A 24,223-nucleotide genomic window follows, 5' to 3' on the forward strand; every position below is an offset into this window, starting at 1 on the left:
ATCAGCTTGCCTGCCTTTCCTACCCTTTCCCCTATTCGATCTGCCTCTGTGCCCCTCACATCTTTCCCCTTTGGTATCTTTTCTGACCTCCTCTCCAGCCATCAGTCAGGCTGCATGGACCCATACCTTTCCATCCTTCTCATCTCTAGAAACGTCATAGCTCAATGGCTGCCAGTCTTTTCTCATCCTTGATCTCCTCCTAGTCTCTTTCCCAACATCCCATCTCTCATTTGCCTGGGCCCATCAAGCCCTACAACTTGGCTTATGGTGCCCTTGGGAATAAGTAAGAACATTTTTCTCTGCTTACTGATGCTTAGGATGCCATTCTTTCTTCATCCACACTCTTACACACCCACCCCCTCAAACCACCATGTGCTCTAACCATTGAAAACATATATTAAATGTGTTTTTTCATTTTTTCTCCCATGTAAACAAGAGCACATCACCCCAATTAATTCCCCAAATCCAATGTTTGTTTTCAATATCAAAGACACTTACCTGAGTCTTGAAGGGTCTGATTCTTTTTCTTACTGTGAAGTCAAATTTCTTCTCAAAAACCACAATGACATTTGGAAGAACAGCTCCCCCTTCTTCTCAACACAAATTTTCCAACTCTAGTGACTCTGTCCTTGTTGATTGGGCTACGAATCTGACTTTATCCACAATATGAGGTCCCCAGCATCTTCCTGAAAACCTACACCATTCCCTATTCCTTCTTTCCTCTCTTCTTCCTAAAATGAGATATCAACACACACTGTTTGTCTTCACCCTGCTTTTCTAATCATTGCAAATTTCCTCCTATTTCTAACCAGGACCTTATACTTTCTTATATCCCCTATTTGTCCCGTGGTTTCTAAAGGCCTTCTGGCATGAAGATCTGTCTAGGACATCGATCTATGGTCAAAAGCAAATCAGAAACAACAAAGCACAAAATAACCCCAAAAATAGTGTCTATTTCCCAATACTGTGTGTCCTGTTTGTGAACCTCCTTTGAGACAGGCATACAGAGTAAATGAAAATGAAAACAAAACCAAGGATGTGTTCTGTATTGTGGGTGTGTCCCTGAAGTCTCTGGTCACAGGACAGTGAAAGCGTTGGGTGCACATGACCAAGAACTGGGGACTGCACTCCTTTGCTTTTGAAAAGAGCGTCATTATATTCTACACAAACTCAAGGCTTTACTACAGGATATTTTTAAAAGATTTCTGCATTTTCTCCCCTACACATGAAAATGCTCATAGGATTGGAAAAATACTGGTGGTTAAGGTTTGTCAATTTCTACAGATGAAATTTGCAGTGTTTCTGACAATCTTAGTGAAAAGACATTAATGATTTACTTTGCCAAGCCATCCCATGAGGGCTGTGGAGGAAATTTCATACAAGGGATGAAGGAGGAAGCAGATGCTCACCTCTTTGTCTCCAAAGTGCGTCTGAGTGGATAAGGCATTCAACCTGTTTACACATTTCCTAACAGTTCTGACACCAGACCTGAAATAAGCATCACTGAGCTGCAACCCTGCTGTGTGTCTCCAGGACCCTGCTCCTTCCTCAGACTCTCTGGGAAAACCTGTTTGTGCCTTTCTAGCTTCTGGAGGCTGTTCTCATTCTTGTCTCATGCTCCCCCATCTTGTGTGCCTTTCCTCCCCTCTTCCCATGATCACATCTTTGTTTTTCTTCTGTCATTTGACCTCCCTCCAGCTGTTTCTCTAAGTCATAAAAACAAGAAATTCCATGGGGGGGACACCCAGAAACTCCAAAGCAGTCTTTCCATCTCACAACCTGCAACATCATCCCACATGCCAAGTTGCTTCTGCAGAATATAGCAGTCACAAGATGCAGGGACATAACTCAGGACATTTCAGTGGGCGATGATTGCCTCTACCACAGTATTTAAAGAACTTCAAAATGTCAAACTGTTAAGGTAGAATGAGTGGTCAGAAGGGAAATAAAGGCATGGCCCTCACCAATGCAATCTAACATGAAACTTAATGCGGGGAGCTAAAAGCAAAAGAAGATACGTCTCACACATTGACCAAGTAAGTAATTGTAGGCCTGGTTTGATGAGACTGTCAGGCTCTCCAACCTAATTGAAAACATGATCGTGCAGGGGGAGCCCTTGAAGGTCAGTGTGTATCATCTCCACTGGCTGAGAGGAGGAAAACCTTGAGACTCTGTGTTCATCCCAGGCCTGGGACAGAGCAGGGGAGGACTCCTGTTGTGTCCAAAGAAAGCCCATAGAACCAGTGTGGTTAACTGCCTGCCTTCCATCATGTTTGCACAATGAACAAATAGAATCTAGAGCAAGATAAGGGTTCAGGCTAACACACCCCCATACATACCTACGTTTGTGTAGTAGTAACTCCCTGGGGGAAGTAGGCACCACCTTTCCCTTTAAATCAATATGTAAGTCTCTTGCCACATCCCACCAACAATGTAAGTCTCCAGAACAAAGGACTCACTCTCTTGGCCCTTTCGCATTCTTGCCACATGAGGGACCCACGTACAGCTGGCCTCTGGATAAGGGACCCCCAGCCTCATGGCTCTGGCTATGAGGCCTCTGGCCACCTGGCTTCTGTTCACCTCTTTGCTGGCCTATATTATAGGAGAAACTCCCAGAAACTCAGTCCTTCTCATTGATGCAGTCAAGAATTACAAGTCATTGAATCCACTAGCATACACGCAGAGTTTATCAGTGCTAAGTTTTAGTGTTAGAAGAAAATCAAGGGTAGCCAAAGGTTTCTAAATATACTCTGCTGCTGAAGTCCTGTGTACTTGAACAAAGTCAATGTTTTCCTCACAGTTGTAGCTCCTCATTGCTCCAGCCCTGAATGAAGGACTTTTTTTTAAATAATTTTTTTAAAGATTTTATTTATTTGAGACAGAGGGAAAGAGTGGGAGCAGAGGGAGAGAAACATCAATGTGTGGTTGTGTCTCATGCACCCCCTACTGGGGACCTAACCTGGCCCGCAATCCAGACATGTGCCCTGAATGGGAATCAAACCTGCGACCCTTTGGCTTACAAGCCAGCGCTCAATCCACTGAACCACACCGGCCAGGGCATGAAAGAGGGTCTTATTGCTTCCCATTCATTTGAACATCTGTGTTGTCAGACATCTGTCCAGACCCTCTGATTCCAGGATGGTGACATTGGAATGAACATGGGTCTGGGTGCCGGTGCACAGCCTCCTCAGCAGGGAGCACCTTCTAAGGGTGTAAAAGTTGCTTATATCAGCCCTGAGACTGTACTGTAGCTAGTCAAGCCATCAGGTCTGAAGTCATTCCTGGAACTGAGGCTAACACACACTCACGATATCTTGTAAAGATTCAGTTATTTCATTTATGAAAGAGATAGCTTTAGAATTTCTAAAAGAAAATATGACTACATTTCCCAGGGATGACTTCCAAGTATTTATGACAAATTAGAGATATATCCAATGAACCAGTCATAAACTTTAAAAACAGATGTTTTCTACTGAAAAAGTTTCTTATTTATTACCATATGAAATGGTTTTATTTTTTTGCCAGTATGGGCAGGAAAAAGGATGACGGAATCACCCTTGGCATAATCAGGTAGTTAAACCAGAACAAAACAAAAACCTGAAATGAGTCTAGATTTCTTAATCTCCCATCACAGTTACTGCATCTGAAGCCTCAAAAGCCCCTCCCTGTCCTTACCTCAGGGAGTTTTAAGTGGGCTGTGAAAGTAGTATCAACCCCCTCAGAGTGCTGAAAATGAATATATCACAGGGGAGAAAAAACACAGCAACGGCTTCTGTGAAAATTCATCCCCTTTAGCAACAAAACTGTAGTTTGAAAACTTAGTATTCTTTACTGTTCATACTACTGAAAGCAATCTACAGATTCAGAGAACACACCTGAACCAGAGAACCATAATCTCAATGGCATTTCCTGAAGAAATAAAAAATATTCTCAATTTATATGATATTTCTAGAAATCCTGTGGAGTTAAAAAATAAACTTTTTAAAAAATGAAAGTTAGAGGCTTGTGTTTCCAACTCACAGGCTGGAATTTAGAAGTCTGAGCACACACAGAGAGGGGATCAGTGACTGGCTTTTGGTGAGGCCATTCCCCCACTTTCCTACAGACCTTACTGGCACTGCCCCACATGAGAGACCTGAATAGTAGCACATGCACTGGATGCTGGCAGGCTCCACTGCTGGGCTCTGGAGGCCCCACGGACTGACTGCTAGAGGTTCTACCATGCCAAGGTCAGAGAAAACTCTAGAATAGGCTAAGACAAAGGCTCTGAGGCAGGTGACTACAACCACTACTTTGCCTGAAGTCTGAATGCACCTCGCCCTGAGAGGAGACCCACTAGCTTCAACCTCCTGATTCCACCAGAGACTTTTCAGTAACAATACCTGATGGGCAGCTGGCAGGCACAGAGGATCCCTGTCTTCCTTGGGATGTTTGGGGACCTATCCCCAGGCCTGGAGTTGATCAAAACTAATCCTGGAGTGCAGCTAAATATTTTCCCCCACAGCCAAGTCCAGCGGAGGCAGCCTCACAGTGTAGACTGTTTGTAGCTTCAAGAGGTTGCTGAGAAATAAAAAAAGACAACATCAGACATTGACCTGAAAAAAAGCCTCTCCCAAGAGACGCAGAAACAATACACCAAGCTGTCACCTTCAGACAACATTGAAATAGTACCCAGGAAACTTCACAAGCAGCATATCTAAAGAAAAATTGCAGCATGCACTAAACTGCTGGGAGGTCCACATTTTCCTTTTTCATTTATATCTTTTTTTTTTCTCTTTCTTTCTCTCTGTTTTCTTTTCCTTTTCTTTTTTATTCTTTTTATTACTTCTTCCTTTATTTTTGTCTTGTTCTTTATTCTACTGGTCGGCGACTCACACACTGTGCTTGTGGTTGAGCTGCACATCAGCCAGCCTGAGGGTTGATTCCACTCATAAATGGACCAACAGCAGTCAAGAGTCAATTATAACTGGTGGGAGCACATAACTCACACAAAGGACATTCCTACAGAACCAGCTCAGGAGGTCAAGGAGATTGCAACATTGGGTCACACAGGATACCTGCAAGATAAGGCCACCCCACAAAACTGGGAGGCATAGCAAATCTATCTCATACATAAAACAAACATAAACAGGCACCAGGATAGAGGGGGTAAGGAATCAGACCATATGTGAAAGAACAGGAGAACCCTACACATAAAAGTGTTCAATGAGGTGGAGGTAATTTGTCAGGTATATAGTTCAAAGTAAGAGCTAAAGAATATTCAAAAACTCAATGACAAGTAAAACACCAAAAAAAGCACATAGAAATCATGAGCAGAATAGTTGGAAATGAAGAATATCATAGCTAAAATCAAGAATACACTGCAAAAAATAAGAAGTCAGTTGGATGAAGAAGAGGATTGATTCAGTAATCTGAAAGACGGAGTAGAAAAAACTCTCAATCAGAGCAGCAAATAAGTAAAGGAATTAAAAAGAATGAGAAAATTTTAAAGAACCCTGGGACAATATAAAGTGTAACAACATCTATACCTTAACTTTCCAAGAAAGAGAAGAGACACCTCAAGGGATAGACAACTTATTTGAAAAACATTGACAAAAATTTTTTTGAACCTAGTGAAAGAAGAAGACACTCAAGTCCATAAGTGCACAGAGTCCCAGACACAATGAACTTAAACAGGCCCACACAAAGACACAGTATAATTAAAATTGCAAATGTTAAGGTCAAACAGAGAATCCTAAGAACAGCAAGAATAAAAAAGCAAGTAATCACCTATAAGGGAGCTTTCATAAGACACTTAGCTGACTTCTCAACAGAAAGATTTAAGGCCAGAAGGAATTGGCATGAAATATTTAAAGTGATGAAAAGCAAGGACCAACAGCCAAGGTTCTTTGCTCAACAAGGCTCTCATTTAAAATGGGAGAAACAAGTTATCTTCCCAGTCTAGAAATAACTAAAGGAGTTTGTTAACACCAAACCAGTACTATGAGAAATGTGAAAGGATCTGCTTGAGGAGGAAAAGAAGAAGGAGGAGGAGGAGATGGAGTAGGAAAGGCGGGAGAAAGGGAAGGGGGAAAAGAGGCGAAGGAGGAAGAAGGAGGAGGGGAAGGAGAAGGAGGAAACAGACAAGCAGAGTTAAAAGAATAAAATGGCAAAAAGAATGCATACATTTCAATAATCACTATAAATGCATGTGTCTTAAATGCTGCAGTCATATGATATGTCCAGTCAAGGCCCAGAATAGCTGAGTGGATAAGAAATCAAGACTCATGTATATGCTGTCTACAAAAGCCACACCTCAGAACAAAAGATTCACACAGAGTAAACAAAAATGGGGGGAAATATTTTATACAAATAAAAAATTTTAAATACTTGGGGTAGTAATTTTTATATCTGACATAAACTTTAAAACAAAAGAAAGAAGGACACTGCATAATGCACTTAAAAATGATTACACTAGCAAATTTTATTAGTGTGCATTTGACCACATTAAAAATAAAGATATTAAAAAGGATTACCTCCTATTTTGCTGAATGAGCTTGATATTTGTAACTAAATATAGAGTAAAAGAGTCAAGAGAAAATTGACACTTGCAGTATGATATGTGTTATTGGGAGGCTGAGCAAAGTCTAAACTCCAATCTCTATTAATAGATTTAGTGTCATTGGGAAAACTGAAGTGTATAAATAATGGAAATGACCATAAACTCAAGAAATTGTCACTTCCTGGAGGATATGTGGCCAGGACTGTGTGCGCAGGTGCTTCTGAAGGCTGGCAATGAACTGCTTCCTGACTTCTGTGGTTACCCAGTAATTAGCTTGATTATCTTTTGGTAATTCATGTGTATATGGTATAAGCTTTCTTGTGCTTTCTAAATAAACTAGCATGTAAGTTGACATTTATGGTTTTGTTCTATAATCACTATGGCTTTAAAAATAAATTGTCCTATCTTTAATACTACTATAATACCCATTTTTGATCAATGACAATTCTGCCGTTAATAAAGTCACTTATTAAAATAAGACTGTATGTGTTTTCAAAAAAATAAAACAGTCCTGTCCATTTACAAATGCAATACCAGGTTTTTCAAGGTATTGAACTTGTCCTAATAGGAAATGAATGATCGTGTCTTACCACTAATTGTTAATTACACAGCCTTTTGAAAAGTGTTATGTGCTTTCAAACATGTAATGACCTTTGCCTTTCAAAATCTACAGATTATGTCCCATACTGCCGATGATCCTGCATTTAATAAATTTAATACCTTCAGGAAGTGCATAAATCTTGTAATGATGACAATGACAGGAAAAAGACCACACATCCCAACATAGATGCACCTCAGAGATACAACAGTGAGTAAAATAAAGAAACACTGTTCTATTTATCTAATCCATGTAAAATACATAGGGAAGCACAGAGGATGACAGAAGAGTCAAACTGAGCCTCAGGCCTTGTTAGTTGACAACCCAAGTAGGTGTGATTTTTTTTCTTTCTGAAACACAGTGTGAGAACACTGAGGGTCTCTCAGGGGCATTCTGAGATAGAGTGAAGAGAACCATGAAAACCCCAGAGGGCAGACTCTTCAAGAGCACCCCAGATTGTCTTTTCTCCAGGCAATTTCACCCAAGGTTTTGGGTCTACAATACCTCCTAAAAAATGAATCATTTATTATGATTGAAGTTTGTTGTCTTCCTGTCCCTTATAGCAGATATGCTGCAATTTTAAGTTTGGTGTCTCTTGTTACTGAGCCATAGATATCAGAAATGGAGACCATTATTAGCATGATTCCTACACATCGACAAGCCTGGAATCATACACATTTAACAGACAGGGACACTGAAGGGAATGTACTCACTTCTAACATGCAAATATTAACATCTGAGTTAATTGCGTTTTGAGGAATAAGCAGACATTGCGCACAGGCTTATAGTGGCTGTAGAAACAGAAAGGTGAGCCTGAGAATCACTGGCCTTATGGAGCTGATATTCTAGTAATGAAACAGGAGAACAAGAAGTGAACAAGCAGTACTTCAAATGGCAATAGGTCCTCTAAAGGGTAATAAAGGGGAGTGAAGGAGGGGGACTGGATGAGATTCCATTACTTAGTAATGTAAGAGGATCAGGGAACCTCGATGATCCTGAAACATTTCAGTGAGACCTAGAGGAGGGTGAAAGGGATCATGGGAATCTCTAGAGAGAGCACAGTTAAGGGAGAGAGAGCAGCCTGGGCAGTGGACTTGAGGTAGATGGATCCTCGCTATGTTCAGAGGTCAGAAAGCCATTGTGGCCAGAAAAAATAAAAAACTGTGAAATGAGAAGTATAACTAGGAGCCAGATATTGCAGGGCAGTGCTATCAAATGGTGATGTATGTGAAGCTAAACAGCCTGGGTCAGAAAGTAGAGCACCCACATCACTAAGTGTCCAGTTGTTTCTTTCTCTGTTTTTTTAACTGACATGTTTTTCTTGGCAAGGCTTTATGAATCAAAGGCACTGAGTTGCTTGACCTCCTTTCAAGAGCTCCCTGTTCTGTGGAGACCAGCACTGTGGGCAGCTCTCACACAGGACCTTGTGGTGGAGACTTTGGAGTTCTGCGTGAAGGCGATGAGAGTGACAAGAGGGCTTTGGGGAGGAACGGGCTGCCCTGAATAGGGTTTTAAAGGAATTCAACTCTAGGATTCAATAGGTCCTTCCTGGGAGATTGATCTCATTGGGACAAGAAGGTATCAAAAAGACCAGTTGGGAAAATGTAACAATAACACCACGTAAGAGTGATGATGGCTTGGACCAGAGTGCTCTGTTTCTATCTATACATTGCAGACTGACTGCAGGTGTGCTGATGGGTTAGAGGTTAGCACGAGGGCACGAGAGGCATCACAGATGACCCCAGTATTTCTAACTTGAGCACATAAAATGATAAAGTAGATCTTGAGAGAGAATAGAAAGAATCTGGGAAAATTAAGTTGGAAGATAGGAGAGTAATAATCTTGGTACTGCAAAGGTTACTTTATAGGTGCCCTAATGATATCTAGGAAAGATATCCCAGATGAGCTTAACTTGTACTCTTTCAAACTTTTTGGAAAATACACCAACTCTGAGAAGCGGAACTCAGGAATTCTTGGAATCTCTGACAACAGATTTAATGTAAGAGCTCTGGGGAGGATTGTGGTTCTGTGAGGTGTGCATTATGTCTGTCCCAGCACTCGGGGCTCCCAAGGCTGCAGGGCGGCTGTCGCCAGAGAGCAAGGCAGCGAGCAGGCTTCCCAGAAAGCGGCAGCACGTTCCTCGGTGAGTCTCATCTCCAGTCCTCCGCATGTAGATTATCCTGGAGGCCCCAATCTTTAGTCTGCTACCAAACACATAAGAAAAACTAAAATAAAATTAAGTTAAATAAGAAATTTTTCTAGGAAAAAAAAAAGCTGACCATTTTTAAGTAGTGACGGTTCTGGTTCGTGACCTAAGGATTATAATTTCTTTTTAATTCTATGCTCCTTGTATTAAAAAGAAACAACAACAAAAACAGGAACAGAAAACATTTTAGTACTCACCCTATGTCATTCAGATGAAGAACCTAAATGTTTGGGTTTCTTGGACAAATCCTAATCAGTTTGTACTTCATGGAGATGGCTTTGTGTGTGTGTATGTGTTTGTATGTGTGTGTATGTTTATCTACAACCCAAAAGAGATTTTAAATCCCATTATGTCTGGAATAAAAAGTATTATTCTGTGTTTTATATTCACACTATGAGCAAAGCCAGTTCATAGCTCCCTTCTGTTGGACATTTTTCTTGTATTTTTAACAACACTGCACTTTGTCATAAAAAGCCCCGTGTCTCTGTGTGTGCTGGTTCAGAGTGATCACAGGAAGGTTTCCGCTCTTTGTCTGAGACACGCGAAAGATATCTGCTCCAAACAATAGCAGATGCCCTGGATGTGACCAAAGTTATCTCTAAGTGACATGTTTTGAGGCTCCTAACCGGTTTTCCACTTTTACACATTATCTATGTCAAGGCTTTCCTTCTTGGAAGATGAAGACTCGGTTGCTCTCTTTCACATCATCAACACACACACACACACACACACACACACACACAGACCCCTTTCTATTTTGTATCCAGCATTTTTTCTAAAAGCCAATATTTAATGTAGCCCTTATTGATTATGTTTATTGCTGTTCAGATTTGAGCCAAGTAACTCAAATTTACTTAAATTTAAATCTCTGATGTATACAAGAATTGGAGAAAACTAGTTCTGTGAGTAACAGATGTGCAGGAAGTGTGGTACTGCTCATTAGATATATGTAATGTTGTTTGTTTTGGTTTTTTTTTAAAAAAAAAAGAGCCCTCGCTGGTGTGGCACAGTGGATTGAGTGTTGGCCTGAGAACCAGAAGGTCACTGGTTTAATTTCCAGTGGAATTTGTAGCTAAGATGACAAATTGCAGCTCCCAAGAGTCAAACATTTTTTTCCAACCCAAGGTCACTCGTAGGAGCAGAATCAGGAAATCTATCAAGTGAATGTGCAAGACTCTTTGTTCAAAAGTGACTAAGAATTTCAAGAGTGTGAAAGCTGAGTGTTAAACCTACAGCAGGTTCTTCTAAGTGACTGCACAGACTGTGAGCCCGTGAAGCGGGCCCTCCTTAGGGGGACAAGTGTCTGTGTCCATCCCCCAGTGAATTCCATGAGAAACTCAAGTCATAAAATACCGACAGAACTACAGTTAATGTAATATTTAATGGTGCAGAGTAGAGGCTTTCCCACTATGGACGAGCAATACGTCAGGATTTCTAAGAGCCTCAGGAGACAGGTGTGCGTGCTCATGGGTGCAGGTGCAAGCCTGCTATGCTGATGCTCTCAGACAATGACGTCAGTGATGGCAGTGCCACCAGCTACAGAATCAGCTCCCCCAGCACCTGCCAGACCAAGCGCCTCCCTCAGAGCTGGGCCACAGCTACACACCTCTGTTCCACACAGATTTCACCCAGTGTCCCTGTGACATGTGCTGCCTCCCCCTTTGAAACTTGCCGTGTGGGAGGCATGGGCTGGTTGCTCTGGGACTATGAGCTGCACAGACGCGAGGGGCCAGGCCATCCTCCTTTGGCTTCTAAGGGGCCCGGCAGGGTCCAGCCGGAAGGGGCAGACGGTGTGAGCGGGCGGCCCCTTCCCAGGTGCTCCTCGTCACCTCTTCTGCTTCCTGTTGGCTATGAAACGTTGTTCTAAAATCACTCACAGTAGAAATCCAGCTGCAGAGGCCAGTTTGTGGGGCCCAGCCACTGGGGCTGTGCTGCGATAGCATCATCTGCTCAACTTCCAGATCCCTGCACCTGACAAGGGGCAAACCAGAGCCAGTGGGGTCAGGGTGCATGCCTGGGTGCTTCTCCTGACCACAGGGCTCTGCGAATAAAGATGGTCCTTGTGCTTGGACAAGTATTGAGCAGAGCTAAGTTTTAAAGTTGATATTGTTATTTCTTTGCTTGTGTTATAAGTTTTTGATAACAAGTCAGCCAAAAAACAATAAGATAGTTATAAGAACCTGTCCCCCCACCCCCATTTTCAGCTCTGAGAGAGAGCGGAGCCCTCACCCAGCAAAGCCATGCTCATCTCCGCAGCCCCCTGGGGGCCCCGGTGGCCAAGGGTGTCTCCAGGCTGAGGGAGGCCAAGGGAGCAGGGATGCGGGAGGGCAGGAAGCTGGGCCTCAGGCCTGATTTCGGGCAGGTCAGGTGGGGCAGCAGCACCACCAGGGCTCTCTGGCCAGGTGGGGAGGAGGAGGAGCCGACTTCTGAGCACTTGAGGATGTTTTGTCCCCCAAATGTCAATGGTATGCTTTTTTAAAAAAATGACTGAGACACAGATATTTTTCATGTTTCATGTTTCGTGCTCATGTTTTGAGTCCCCTCATTTTTTCCTGTGTTCCAGACAGTGTACTAAGCCCTTTTTACAGTTTATCTTAGTTTTTATAACAAGCCCATCAATTGATACTATTCATACTTCCATTTCGGGGGGTGAAGGGCTAATGCGACAAAGGGCCCAGAGCAGGTGAGGGGCATGGGGAGACAAAAAGCTCCCTGCATTCCAGTCTCGGTCCATCAGCCCCACAGATCTCCAAGTTGCGTATTTACAGTGTGTCTGCTGTTCTTGCTGGATCCTAATTCCTGAAGGGCAGAGACTGAGTGCTCTTTGGGTGTGAATCCCTGCCATATGCTACACCAAAAATGAAAATGGGTTGCAGCCTGGTAAACACTTAGGATCTGAACCCTGCAAAAGAAAAGAACAGTTCTCATTATGGGTACAGGATGAGCTAAAGCCTGGCATTGACCTCTGATGTGGGCATTGGGGTTGGGGAGGTGGGCAGAGCAAAGGGACTTCTGGGAGTGGAGCAGCAGCTGCTTGTAGAGCCGGCGGGTGACACACTTGTGTTCCCTGGAGGTGCCCCAGGGAGTGCTCTGCACACCCAGGCAGGACATGTAAATTCTGTGCACTGACCACTGGGAACAGGGAACCTGATGGCATTACCAGTGAGGAATTAAGAAGAGAAACTACTGGGTAGTTTAATAATCACAGTGATGCCAAGGACAGCATGTTGTACAAAGTCAATAATACTATAATGACTATGTATGGTCACAGGGTGGTCCTAGGCTTGTCAGAGGATTACCTCACAGGTTTTATCAATGTCTCACTACTACGCAGTATACCTAAGAGTAATATAATATTGAATGGCAAATTTAAATTTAAAACTTTAAGAAGGAAGAAAAAGATGGCGGAGGAGTGAATGGGAGTCATGCAGACCTCCTCTCAAGACCAAACTGGAATTGCAACAAAATAGAGGAGAAGTCACTTGGAAAACAATGGAACGATAGAAGGAGAGGAGGCTTGGACCTGCGGACATATAGTGAAATCAACTCTCACACATCCTAAAGGGTGAGAAGTACGGTGGAGGCTTAAGGGGGGTGCTGGGTGCCCACGGGCACCAGCACCAGAGGGACATTGAAACAGCCAGTTGAATCCCCCTGAGAAGAACAGGGTCTGAACCATAAACAGAGACCCCTAGACTACAGCAGCTGAAACCAGGAAAACGTACAGACAAAATGCAACCCTGAAAAGCTTAGGGGCGCTCTCTGCCAGAGACAGGTGGCTGGAGATGCAAAGAGACATTTAAAGGGCCAACGCAAAAATTTGGAGTGGCAGCCATCTTCCTTGATCTCTGGGTAAAGGCTGCAGGAGAGTAGACTGGTGCCTGAGGAAAGACTGGCGAGGAAAACTTTGTGAAGAGAACAGAGATGGTGGCCAGCAGAGCCACGGTCATGACTCACCTCCCACTCTGCAGCTACCACCTCGCCCAGGCATAAGAGAATCAATTAACCTGCTTTTTGCGTGCTCTGCACACAGCTTGTGTGCCTGTGGGCTAGGGGCTGAGTGCAGACTAGCTGGAAGAAATAGAGGATCCCTGGCCAAAGGGGACACACAGCTGCATAGAGATCCTTGAGGAGAGACTCCAGATGGAGGGGTTGGGGAAAGAACTGGAGGATTATCTGAGATCCCTGAAGCAGACTCCCTCCCCATTCCGTAGTCCCCATTTGCACAGACAGACCACGCCCCCAAAGAGCCAGGAGCCAGAAGATGTGAGATTACAACACAGTCCGCAGAAATAGTGAATCCCTAGCCAAAGGAGTCAGAGAGCTGCCCAGAGACCCTTGGGGAGAGACTGGAGACATGATTAACTAGAGAGTCCCGGAGCTGACTTCTTCCCCTTTCTGTAGTCTCTATTTTGCATGGGCAGGCCACGCCCCCAGAGAGCCAAAAGCCTGGAAAGCACACAATAGAAGACCCTAAACTGACCAGTGCCGGTGTGTGCACTGGGGCGGCAGGCAAGTGCCTGATGTTGAGTGAGTACACCAGCCAGAGCGGAGGCGAGGGCACCTGCCCAGGCCGGAGGGTGCGCACCCAGGCCAGCCGGGGATCCTGCCCAGGCCAAAGAGCATGCACAAGTGAGCCAGCATGAGAGTACAGAGCAATCCACAGAAATAGTGGATCCCTGGCTGAAGGGGTCACAGAGCTGCCCAAAGACCTTCAAGGAGAGACTGGAGACAGAGGCATTGGGAAGTCCCAGTGCTGACTCTTCCCCAGTCCACGATCTCCATCTGGCTAAGGCAGACTACTCCCCTGAGTGACAGCACCCTATAAGGGCATGATGGTCTCACCAACCACCCCATGGTGCCTAAGTCTGACAGATGAAGACAGAGTGACCAGATTGACAATCACAGGAGTCAGATACAGACAGTAGATTCCTGGAAGGTGCAAAAAAATGACCCAAGGTCACATAGGGTCAACAACTGACATCATCAGAGGCAGACCCAGAAAAAAAATAAAGGAAAAAAATAAATTAATAAAAAGACCCACCTACTACCATAGAAGTTTAATCCACAAAGTCAGGAAATCTAGACAGATCAATTGAATTAGAAGCAAAAATGAATAAATAAATAAATAAATAAATAAATAAATAAATAAATAAAAGACTCTCACAAAAATGGGAAGAAAAAGAAGTTTCCCCCAAATGAGGAGAAAGGAGGAATCCCCACAGAGAGAGCTAAATGAAATAAAGGCAAGGGAACTATCAGATATTGAATTCAAAACAATGGCTCTAAGGAAGCTCAATGAGCTCAGCCAGCTCAAAGATGACTATGAGAAACTGCAGAGAAACTATCAGGATCTTACAGCAACTATATCAACCTGGAAAAGGACATAGAAACTATCAAGAAGACACAAGAGGCTAAGAAGAATACCATTTCTAAATTGAAGAACACAGTAGAAGGGATCAAAAACAGGCTAGATAAAGCCAAAGATCAAATCAGTGAGATGGAGGATAAGGTAGAAAACAGCTCCCAGAAAGAACAAGAAATGGAAAAAAAAGACTCAAAAAAATGAAGAGGCATTTACAGAAATGCAAGACAACCTGAAATGCAATAATATTCGCATAATAGGGATACCAGAAGGACAAGAAGAGGATCAAGGGATAGAGAACCTGTCTGAAAAAGTAATGATGGAAAACTTCCCCAATTTGAGGAGAGAAAAGGTCTCATGGATCCAGGACCCACAGAGGGCCCCATTCAAGAGGGACCCAAGGAGGCCCACTCCAAGACACATCATCATTAAAATGGCAACTATCAAAGACAGTTCCTTATGGAAACTATCAAAGAGAGAATCCTCAAAGCAGCAAGGGAGAAGGAGAAAGAAATATACAAGGGGACCTCGATTTGGCTAGGAGCTGACTTCTCAACAGAAACACTACAAGCCAGAAGGGAATGGCAACAAATATTCCAAGTAATGAAAAGCAATGGCCTACAACCAAGGCTGCTCTACCCAGCAAGGCTCTCAATTAAAATAGAAGGGGAAATAAGGAGTTTCCCAGACAAAAGAAGGCTAAAAGAATACATCTCTTCCAAACCAGCACTACAAGATATGCTAAAGGGACTGGTTTAAGAAGATGAAGGAAAAGAGAGAGAAAGAGAAAAACACAGGTACAAAGAGAAAAAAATGAATAGGTTTATATCAGTAATAACTCTCAATGTAAATGGACTAAATGCCCCAATCAAAAGACACAGGATAGTCAAATGGATAAGAAACAAGACCCACACATATGCTGCCTACAAGAGACTCACCTCAGAGCAAATGACTTACACATATTGAAAGTAAAGGGATGGAAAAAAATATTCCAAGCAAATGGGCAAGGGAAGAAAGCAGGGGTAGCAATACTTACATCAGATAAAATAGATTTCAAAACAAAGGCCATAAAAAGACACCCAGAGGGGCACTTTATAATACTTAAAGGAAGAATGTATGAAGAAGACATAAACATTGTAAACTTATATGCACTGAACATAGGGGCAACCAAATATATAAGGAAAATCTTGGACGACGTCAAAAAATATAGGCAGAAACACACTGATAGTAGGGAATTTCAACACCCCGTTGTCAAAAATGGACAGATCTTTCAAACAAAACATCAGTAATGATATTGTGGAGCTGAATGATGCACTGAATCAAATAGACTTAACTGACACATATAAAACCTTACATCCCAAAGAAGAAAAATACACATTCTTTTCAAATGCGCATGGAACTCTTTCAAAGATATACCACATCATAGTACACAAAGCAAGCCTCAGCAAATTCAGGAATATTGAAATAATACCAAGCTTTTTCTCAGACCACAAGGGCTTGAAGCCGGAAATTAACCTCAAAGAGAAACTTCAAAAACTTGCAAACTCATGGAGACTGAACAGCACACTATTAAACAATGAATGGGTCAATAATGAGACAAGAGAAGAAATCAAAAAGTTTCTGGATACAAATGTAAATGAGCATGAAACAGTCCAAAACCTATGGGACACAGTAAAGGCAGTCCTGAGAGGGAAGTTCATAGCAATACAGGCTTACCTAAAAAAGATAGAAACATTTGAAATAAAAGACACAACACTACAACTTCAAGAACTGGAAAAACAAAACAAATAAATCCCAGAGCAAGTAGAAGGAAGAAAATAATCACGATCAGAGCAGAACTGAATGACATAGAGACGTAAAGAATAATTCAAAGGACCAACCAATCCAGTAGCTGGTTCTTTGAAAAGATAAATAAAATCGACAAGTCTTTAAGCAGACTCATCAAGAAAAAAAGGGAGAGAACCCAACTAAATAATACCAGAAATTAAAGAGGAGAGGTAACAACTGATACCACAGAAATACAAACTACTGTAAGAAACTACTATGAACAATTATATATGCCACGAAATTTGAAAACCCTGATGAAATGGACATTTTCTGGAAAAGTATAGTTTTCCAATACTGAAGGAGGAAGAAACAGAAAGCATGAACAAACCAAAAACAGCTGGGGAAATTGAAGCTGTAATCAAGAAACTCCCAGCACACAGAGGCCAGACGGTTTCACAGGAGAATTTTACAAAACATTTAAGGAATAGCTAACCCCTGTCCTTCTCAGACTATTCCAAAACATCCAAGAGGAGGGAAGACTCCCAGACTCTTTCTATGAGGCCAGCATCAACCTGATCCCAAAACCAGATAAAGACCCTACAAAGACAGAAAACTATAGGCCATTTCGCTGATGAACATAGACGCTAAAATCCTCAACAAAATATTGGCCAAACCACATACAGCAATGCATTAAAAAGATTATCCACCACGATCAAGTGGGATTCATTCCAGGGATGCAGGGATGGTTCAATATACGCAAATCAATAAACGTAATACATCACACAAATAAAAGAAAAACAAAAACCATATGATCATCTCGATCGACGCAGAAAAAGCATTCGATAAGGTACAGCACCTATTTATGATCAAAACACTCAGAAAAATGGGAACAAATGGGGCATTCCTCAACATAATAAAGGCTATATATGAAAAACCTACAGCCAACCTCATACTCAATGGACAAAAACTAAAAGCTTTCCCACTAAGATCGCGAACACGACAAGGATGTCTGCTTTCACCATTTCTTTTCAATATCGTATTAGAAGTCCTAGCCACAGTGGTCAGACAAGAAAAAGAAATAAAAGGCATCCAAATAGGAAAGGAGGAAGTAAAGCTATCATTGTTTGCAGATGACATGGTAATGTACATAGAAAAACCTGTAGACTCCACCAACAAATTCCTCAACCTAATAAGTGAATTTGGCAAAACAGCAGGATACAAAGTCAATATTCAGAAATCAAAGGCATTTTTGTACACCAGCAATGAAATAGAAGAAGAAGGTATCAGAAAAAAAATATCATTCAATATAGTAACAAGAAAAATAAAGTACCTAGGAATAAAGTTAACCAAGGAGGTCAAGGACGTGTACGCAGAAAACTATACAACATTGAAGAAAGAAATTAAGGAAGACACAAATACATGGAAGCATATACCATGCTCATGGATTGGAAGAATTAATATCATCAAAATGTCCATACTACCCAAAGCAATTTATAGAGTCAACGCAATCCCTATTAAGATACCAGTGACATATTTCACAGAACTAGAACAGACATTTCAAAATTTTTTATGGAACCATAAACAACCCCAATTAACCGAAGCAATTTTGAGAAAGAAAAACAAAGCAGGATGGATCAGAATACCAGACATCAAACTATATTACAAAGCCACTATACTCAAAACAATCTGGTACTGGCAAAAGAACAGACCCATAGATCAGTGGAACAGAATAGAAAGCCCAGAAATAAGCCCAGGTCTATATGGGCAACTAATATTTGACAAAGGGGGAAGAAGCATAAAATGGAGCAATAATAGCCTCTTCAACAAGTGGTGTTGGGAGAGCTGGACGGCTACATGCAAAAAATTGAAATTGGATCATCAGCAACACCATACAGAAAAATAAACTCAAGATGGATAAAAGACTTAAATATAAGTCGCAACACCATAAAAGTCCTAGAGGAGAACATTGGCAGGAAACTCTCAGATATCCCACGCAGCAATTTTTTCACTGATATGTCTCCTAAAGCAAGGGACATAAAGGAAAGAATAAACAAGTGGGACCTCATCAAAATAAGAAGCTTCTGCACGGCGAAAGAAAACATCAGCAAAATGAAAAGGGAGCCAACCCTATGGGAAAATATATTTGCTAATGATACATCAGATAGAGGTTTGATCTCCAAAATATGTAAAGAACTCACACGACTCCACTCCAAGAAGACAAATGATCCAATCAAAAAATGGGCAAAGGACCTGGGCAGATGCTTTTCCAAGGAAGAAATACAGAGGGCCCAGAGACATTTGAAAGGATGCTCGGCATCACTAGCCATCAGAGAAATGCAGATCAAAACCACAATGAGGTACCACCTCAAACCGGTCAGAGTGGCCATCATAAACAGATCCACAAACAACAGGTGCTGGCGAGGCTGTGGAGAAAAGGGAACCCTAGGACACTGTTGGTGGGAATGCAGACTGGTGCAGCCATTGTGGAAAGCAGTGTGGAATTTCCTTAAAAAGCAGAAAATGGAACTGCCTTTTGATCCAGTGATTCCCTTGCTGGGACTATACCCTAAGAATCCCAAAATGCCAATTCAAAAGAACCTATGCAGCCCAATGTTCACAGCAGCACAATTCACAATAGCCAAGTGTTGGAAGAAACCTAAATGCCCATCAGTAGATGACTGGATTAAAAAATATGGTACATTTACACAATGGAATACTACACAGCAGAAAGAAAAAAAGAACTACTAATCTTCACGACAGTATGGATGGAACTATAGAACAATATGCTAAGCGAAATAAGCCAGGGGGTGAAAGACAAATGCCATATGATCTCACCTATAAGTGGAACCTAACCAAAAATACAAAGATGCAAGGAAAATAAGACCAGCAACACTGAAAGGAAAAGAAATGAACAGAGACAAGAGGAATGGAGGGAGGGATGGGCGGGGGGAAAAGGAAGGGAAGGGGCAAGTCAAGGAACATATAGCAAGGACTCATGGACAAAGCCAAAGTGGGGAAGGATTGAGGGAGGGAGATGGGGGAGAGGGCAAGGGAAAGTGGTGGGGGAAAGGTGGAGACAAATGGAATTGGAAAAGTAAATTAATTAATTTAAAAAAACTTTAAGAAAAGAAAGCTGTCCCTGGGTAGTGTAGCTCAATAGATTGAGCACCAGCCTGCAATCAAAAGGGTCACTGGTTCGATTCCCAATGAGAGCACATGCTAGGGTTGCAGACCAGGTCCCCATTTTAGGGGGTAAGAGAGGGAACAACAGAATGATGTTTCTCACCCTGACTTCTTCTCCTCCACTTTCACTAAATATAAATAAATAATTTTTTTTGAAGAAACCTTAAGCTTAAGAAAATATTAGGGAAACCAGGCTTAGTTCAGCACCTGCTTAGTAATAAGTTATGTGGAGTGTTCCCTTTCCACAGAGCCCCAGTTAGTCCCACAGGCCTGAGAAATAGTGTAAAAGGATCACCAGCATTTCTTGCTTGTCAGATTTCATAGACTAAGGCATTGATGATAAAATTTGAGTACATCTGCCTGAACACAAAGTGCGTGTTCTCTGAACTGCACCTTGTTACCTTTGCTGGCACAGTGAAGTGCCAGACTGTTGAGAACCAGTAAAATGTGACTAATCCATGGAAAGATGTGATGTGGCAAAAAAGAGAAGTGGCTTTTTTGCTTTATAAAAAAACTTACAAAAATTGAAGTACACGTAGACCAAGTGTTCAACCCGCAGTGACAGGTGGCAGCAGATATAGTTCGAGCACATCATGGATTCTGATATAAGCAGCGCACCCAGGTCAACAAGGTAAACAGCTCAGGAGTCAGTAGTGCTTTCTCTGTGTAAAGGGAGCAGGGTGATTGCTTACTCATTTCTAATAGAAGGTTTTAAAGATGTATTTATTTACTTACTCATTTATCTTTAGAGACAGGGGAAAGGAAGGGGAAGAGAGGGAGAGAAACATTAATGTTGATTGCCTCTTGAGCCCCCCACCCACCCACTGGGGACCTGGACACAGCCCAGGCATGTGCCCTGACTGGGAATCAAACAAGCAACCCTTTGGTTCACAGACCTGCACTCAATCTACTGAGCTACACCAGCCAGGGCTCTAATAGAATATTTAAAAGCCTTCTCAGCAATTTTCAAGGCCTTCCTAAACATAATAGAGAGGTAAACAGCCTGTATTGCCTTATTCTAAAAAATACCAAAAGAAAAAATGGGAAAGGAAGCTTTTTAATAAGAGTGGCTAAAAGGTCCCCTTCCCTGACGCGCACACACATTTCCATCTCTTAAGAAGTTTTTACCATGGGCAAATATCAATCTTAAAATTCTTCTCTAAAAATTAATTAATAAATATGCATGCATAAATTTTACTTATTCCAACTATTATAAATTAATGGGTTTTGCTTTTTTTTACCTATGTCATGGCTTAAAATTTTATTTATTTATTTTCCCAAATGAATTATTATGATTTATAGAATGAAGTAATTTCTATATCAGACTATAGTTAGAAAGCACTGCGATTTGAAGAGAATGATGTACAATCAGATTCCTCTTAAATCTTTATTTCATGGACTTTCCCCATCTTTATGCTTAGCAATAAAAGTTATTTCTAGGTTTCTATGGACAACATCTTCACAACTGCCGAAAGAGAAAATAGAATGTAAATAGTGCTGAGCATTTAGAGATAAGTCACGGGCCAGTAAATTCAATTGTGCAGCTGTGAAATGTAACATGAGGGAGGTTTTCAAATCTTAAGACTGGACAATCTGCTGTTTCCAACATGTCTTCAACTGCCTTAAGGGAGTATTTGGTCTCCTTCTTACCTGCAAAATGGTAAGCTCTGTTTATTAGACTAGCTGTCCATTTAGCATATTTTATGTTGTGCACTCTTTTTGTACTTCTTTTGTTTTTTTAATTAATTTATTTTTCCAAATACATTTATCTAAGCCTTCTCCCCACCACTTTCCCTTGCCCTCTCCCCCCCTCCCTCCCTCAATCCTTCCCCTTTGGTTTTGTCCATGAGTCCTCACTATATGTTCCTTGACTTGCCCCTTTCCTTCCTTTTCCCCCGCCCCTCCCTCCTTCCCTCTTGTCTCTGTTGGTTTCTTCTCCTTTCAGTGTTGCTGGTGTTATTTTCCTTGCATCTTTGTACTGTTGGTTAGGTTCCGCTTATATGTGAGATCATATAGTACTTGTCTTTCATCCCCCGGCTTATTTCGCTTAGCATAATGCTCTCAAGTTCCATCCATGCTGTCGTGAAGTGTAGTAGTTCTGTCTTTCTTTCTGCTACATAGGATTCTATTGTGTAAATGTACCATTATTTTTGGATCCAATCATCTACTGATGGGCATTTAGGTTGTTTTCAACCCTTGGATATTACAAAGCCCAAAGCTTTCATATTCATGTTGTTCAGTTTCAATGTTTATGCAAAACACTTTCTTATAAGTTCAAGGTTTTCAGTTTTTCCTTGGATATATTTAACCTCACTATGCTGCTGCAATTATGAGTGGTTGTGTTGATAACTCATCATATGCTCCTGCAAATAGGCTGCTTTAGCATATTCATGTTCATTGATATAAAGACACACAAGTTCACAAAAGGCTTCTTGGTCTCCAAAAAATTGTTCCAGACACTTATTCATTTCCTGACTCTTTTCTACAATTTTTCTCTGACCTTTTCAAATAGCAATGTTAAGCTTTATCAAAGCAGTGTTCATCAGATTTTCATGTATAATTTGATTATATAGCTTGACAACCTCATCTTAACTTTCCATAGTTTCATACTCATGCCTCTGGTCACTTGACTCTGTGTGTTCTCAATTCCCAAAGACAAGATACTGCCAGGTCATCCCAAACATGGTTTAGGACTGCAATCATCACCTCTTCATATATGATCTAACTATCATCACAAAACTAATTAGCATGTTTATGACTTGATTCCTCTATGACATTCAAATTTTGCTATTTCATGAGCTTTCTTTTCTTTATATTTTAATTTTTCTCTCACATGTTTTCCTAAGTGACAATGTAAACCTCTGGAACCTTCCCCATATTCTCAGAATGTTAATTATTTTTAAATGACACTATCAGGTGGCTGTTTGTGTCTGCCTGTATATATGTCTATATGTCCATCTGTACCAGAAATAATTAGCATTAGCTTACAGAAATCCCTCTACTTAATTGGCTTACATAAATTAAGAAATAGAAAACATTTCTAGTGCATTAATTGGCAAAAATTTTCATGAGTAAAGTGATGCTCCTTTTCCCAGAAGTATTAATAACTTATCTACAGGATGAGTCAATGACATGCATAAAAATGATGTGTACATATATGATGAAGTAGTTTAATGTTTCTAATGAGAATGATTGTGGCTGCTATGGAATAATGCTTTATTGTTAATAATCTGAAGAATACCACACATTTCTTTGAGAAGAAGGAGTTTCATGAACCAAGTGTGCAAAGGTAGTTTAAGAAAACTCAATACATATAGTCAATGAATTGCTTGCCTTTCTCCATACTACTTAAGGGAAATATCATTATACATTGAAAATATTGGTAATTCAAAAATTACTTCTGCAAGTTTGTTTACATATCATCTAATACAGTAGACAGAACAATAAATAAGGACATAAAAATTAAATAAATGCCTTTAAACCCAAGCAGTCTATGGCCTGGTCTGTGGAGAGGTCTGTATGACACACTGCCTGGGGTCTGTGCCCTGGGGCCTAGGGGATAGCATGATGGGCTGGAGAGAGCTCACCAGGTGGGGTAGAATTGGGAAGAAAACCTCTCTGCCAAAGAAACCTGCCTGCCCAACACTTGAGGCTGGAGTGATATTAGAGAAGGGGTAACTGTGGAGAGAGGGCAGCACCAAGGCTAAAATCATAAAATTAAGAGCCCTGAGTGGTTTAGTTGACCAACTTGCTCACAGAAATTCCAGGGAGGTTGAGTCCATACTGTGAATGGTTTGAGGAGACAATGCTTCGCCTGAGCAAGGGGCATGGAAAGAAATCAGAGTAGAAATGAGAGCCTAGTGGATAAATCAAGTGAGTGAATAAACCCAAGAGAAACTCGCCCAAAACTTTCCTGATGATGATAAGCCTTCTAAAGAATAGTGAAGTGGGGTGAAATGGAGAGAGGGTGGGTTGGGGTTGCCTTCTTATGTAAAAAGGTCTAGGAAATCCTCCATGACTATGTGACATTTGAGCAAGACCTAGAAAAGACAGAAAGGGTTCATGGAGGTCTCTGGAGAAAGATTACGGGGAGGGAACAGCCACACAGTGGCCCTGGTGCAGACAGTGGCTTTCCACCTCTGATGGTCAGACAGCCACTGTGATCACAATAGATGGGATGTGAAAATGATATGAGAAGTGTACACAGAAAACAGATTTTTAGGACAGTTGTATCAAAGGGTGATCAGTAAGGTGCTAAATAAACTTGTATACAAAGTATACCAAGCACATCACTAACAGCTTTGTTTTTTTCAGCTCTCATGTCCTTCATTGCAAGACGTTTTCACCCACAGCACTCAGTTGCTTGACCTTCCGTTGGAAACATCCTGCCTCGTGCAGAACGGGACTTTGAACAGCACTAATGTGAAACCTTGTGAACTGTGGAGAAGACTTTAGATTTTGATGTGAGTGAACTGTGAGCCACTGGAAGGCTTTACGAAGAAAAAAGATGACCTGATTGGTTTTATTAAAAATTCATTTCTGAGGAGAGAGGACACGGGGATC

At 41.6% G+C, this 24,223-nt stretch overlaps 1 pseudogene; it reads right to left on the bottom strand.

Moving 5' to 3' along the window:
* Positions 1–21,849: 21,849 nt before the first annotated feature.
* LOC129082654 (ER membrane protein complex subunit 2-like) lies at positions 21,850–23,990 on the bottom strand (annotated as a pseudogene).
* Between the last annotated feature and the right edge of the window lie 233 nt (positions 23,991–24,223).

Source organism: Pteronotus mesoamericanus, unplaced genomic scaffold (genome assembly GCF_021234165.1).
Source record: "Pteronotus mesoamericanus isolate MK-2021 breed Mesoamerican mustached bat unplaced genomic scaffold, CSHL_Meso_final scaffold_137, whole genome shotgun sequence".
In the NCBI taxonomy this organism is placed as follows: domain Eukaryota; kingdom Metazoa; phylum Chordata; class Mammalia; order Chiroptera; family Mormoopidae; genus Pteronotus; species Pteronotus mesoamericanus.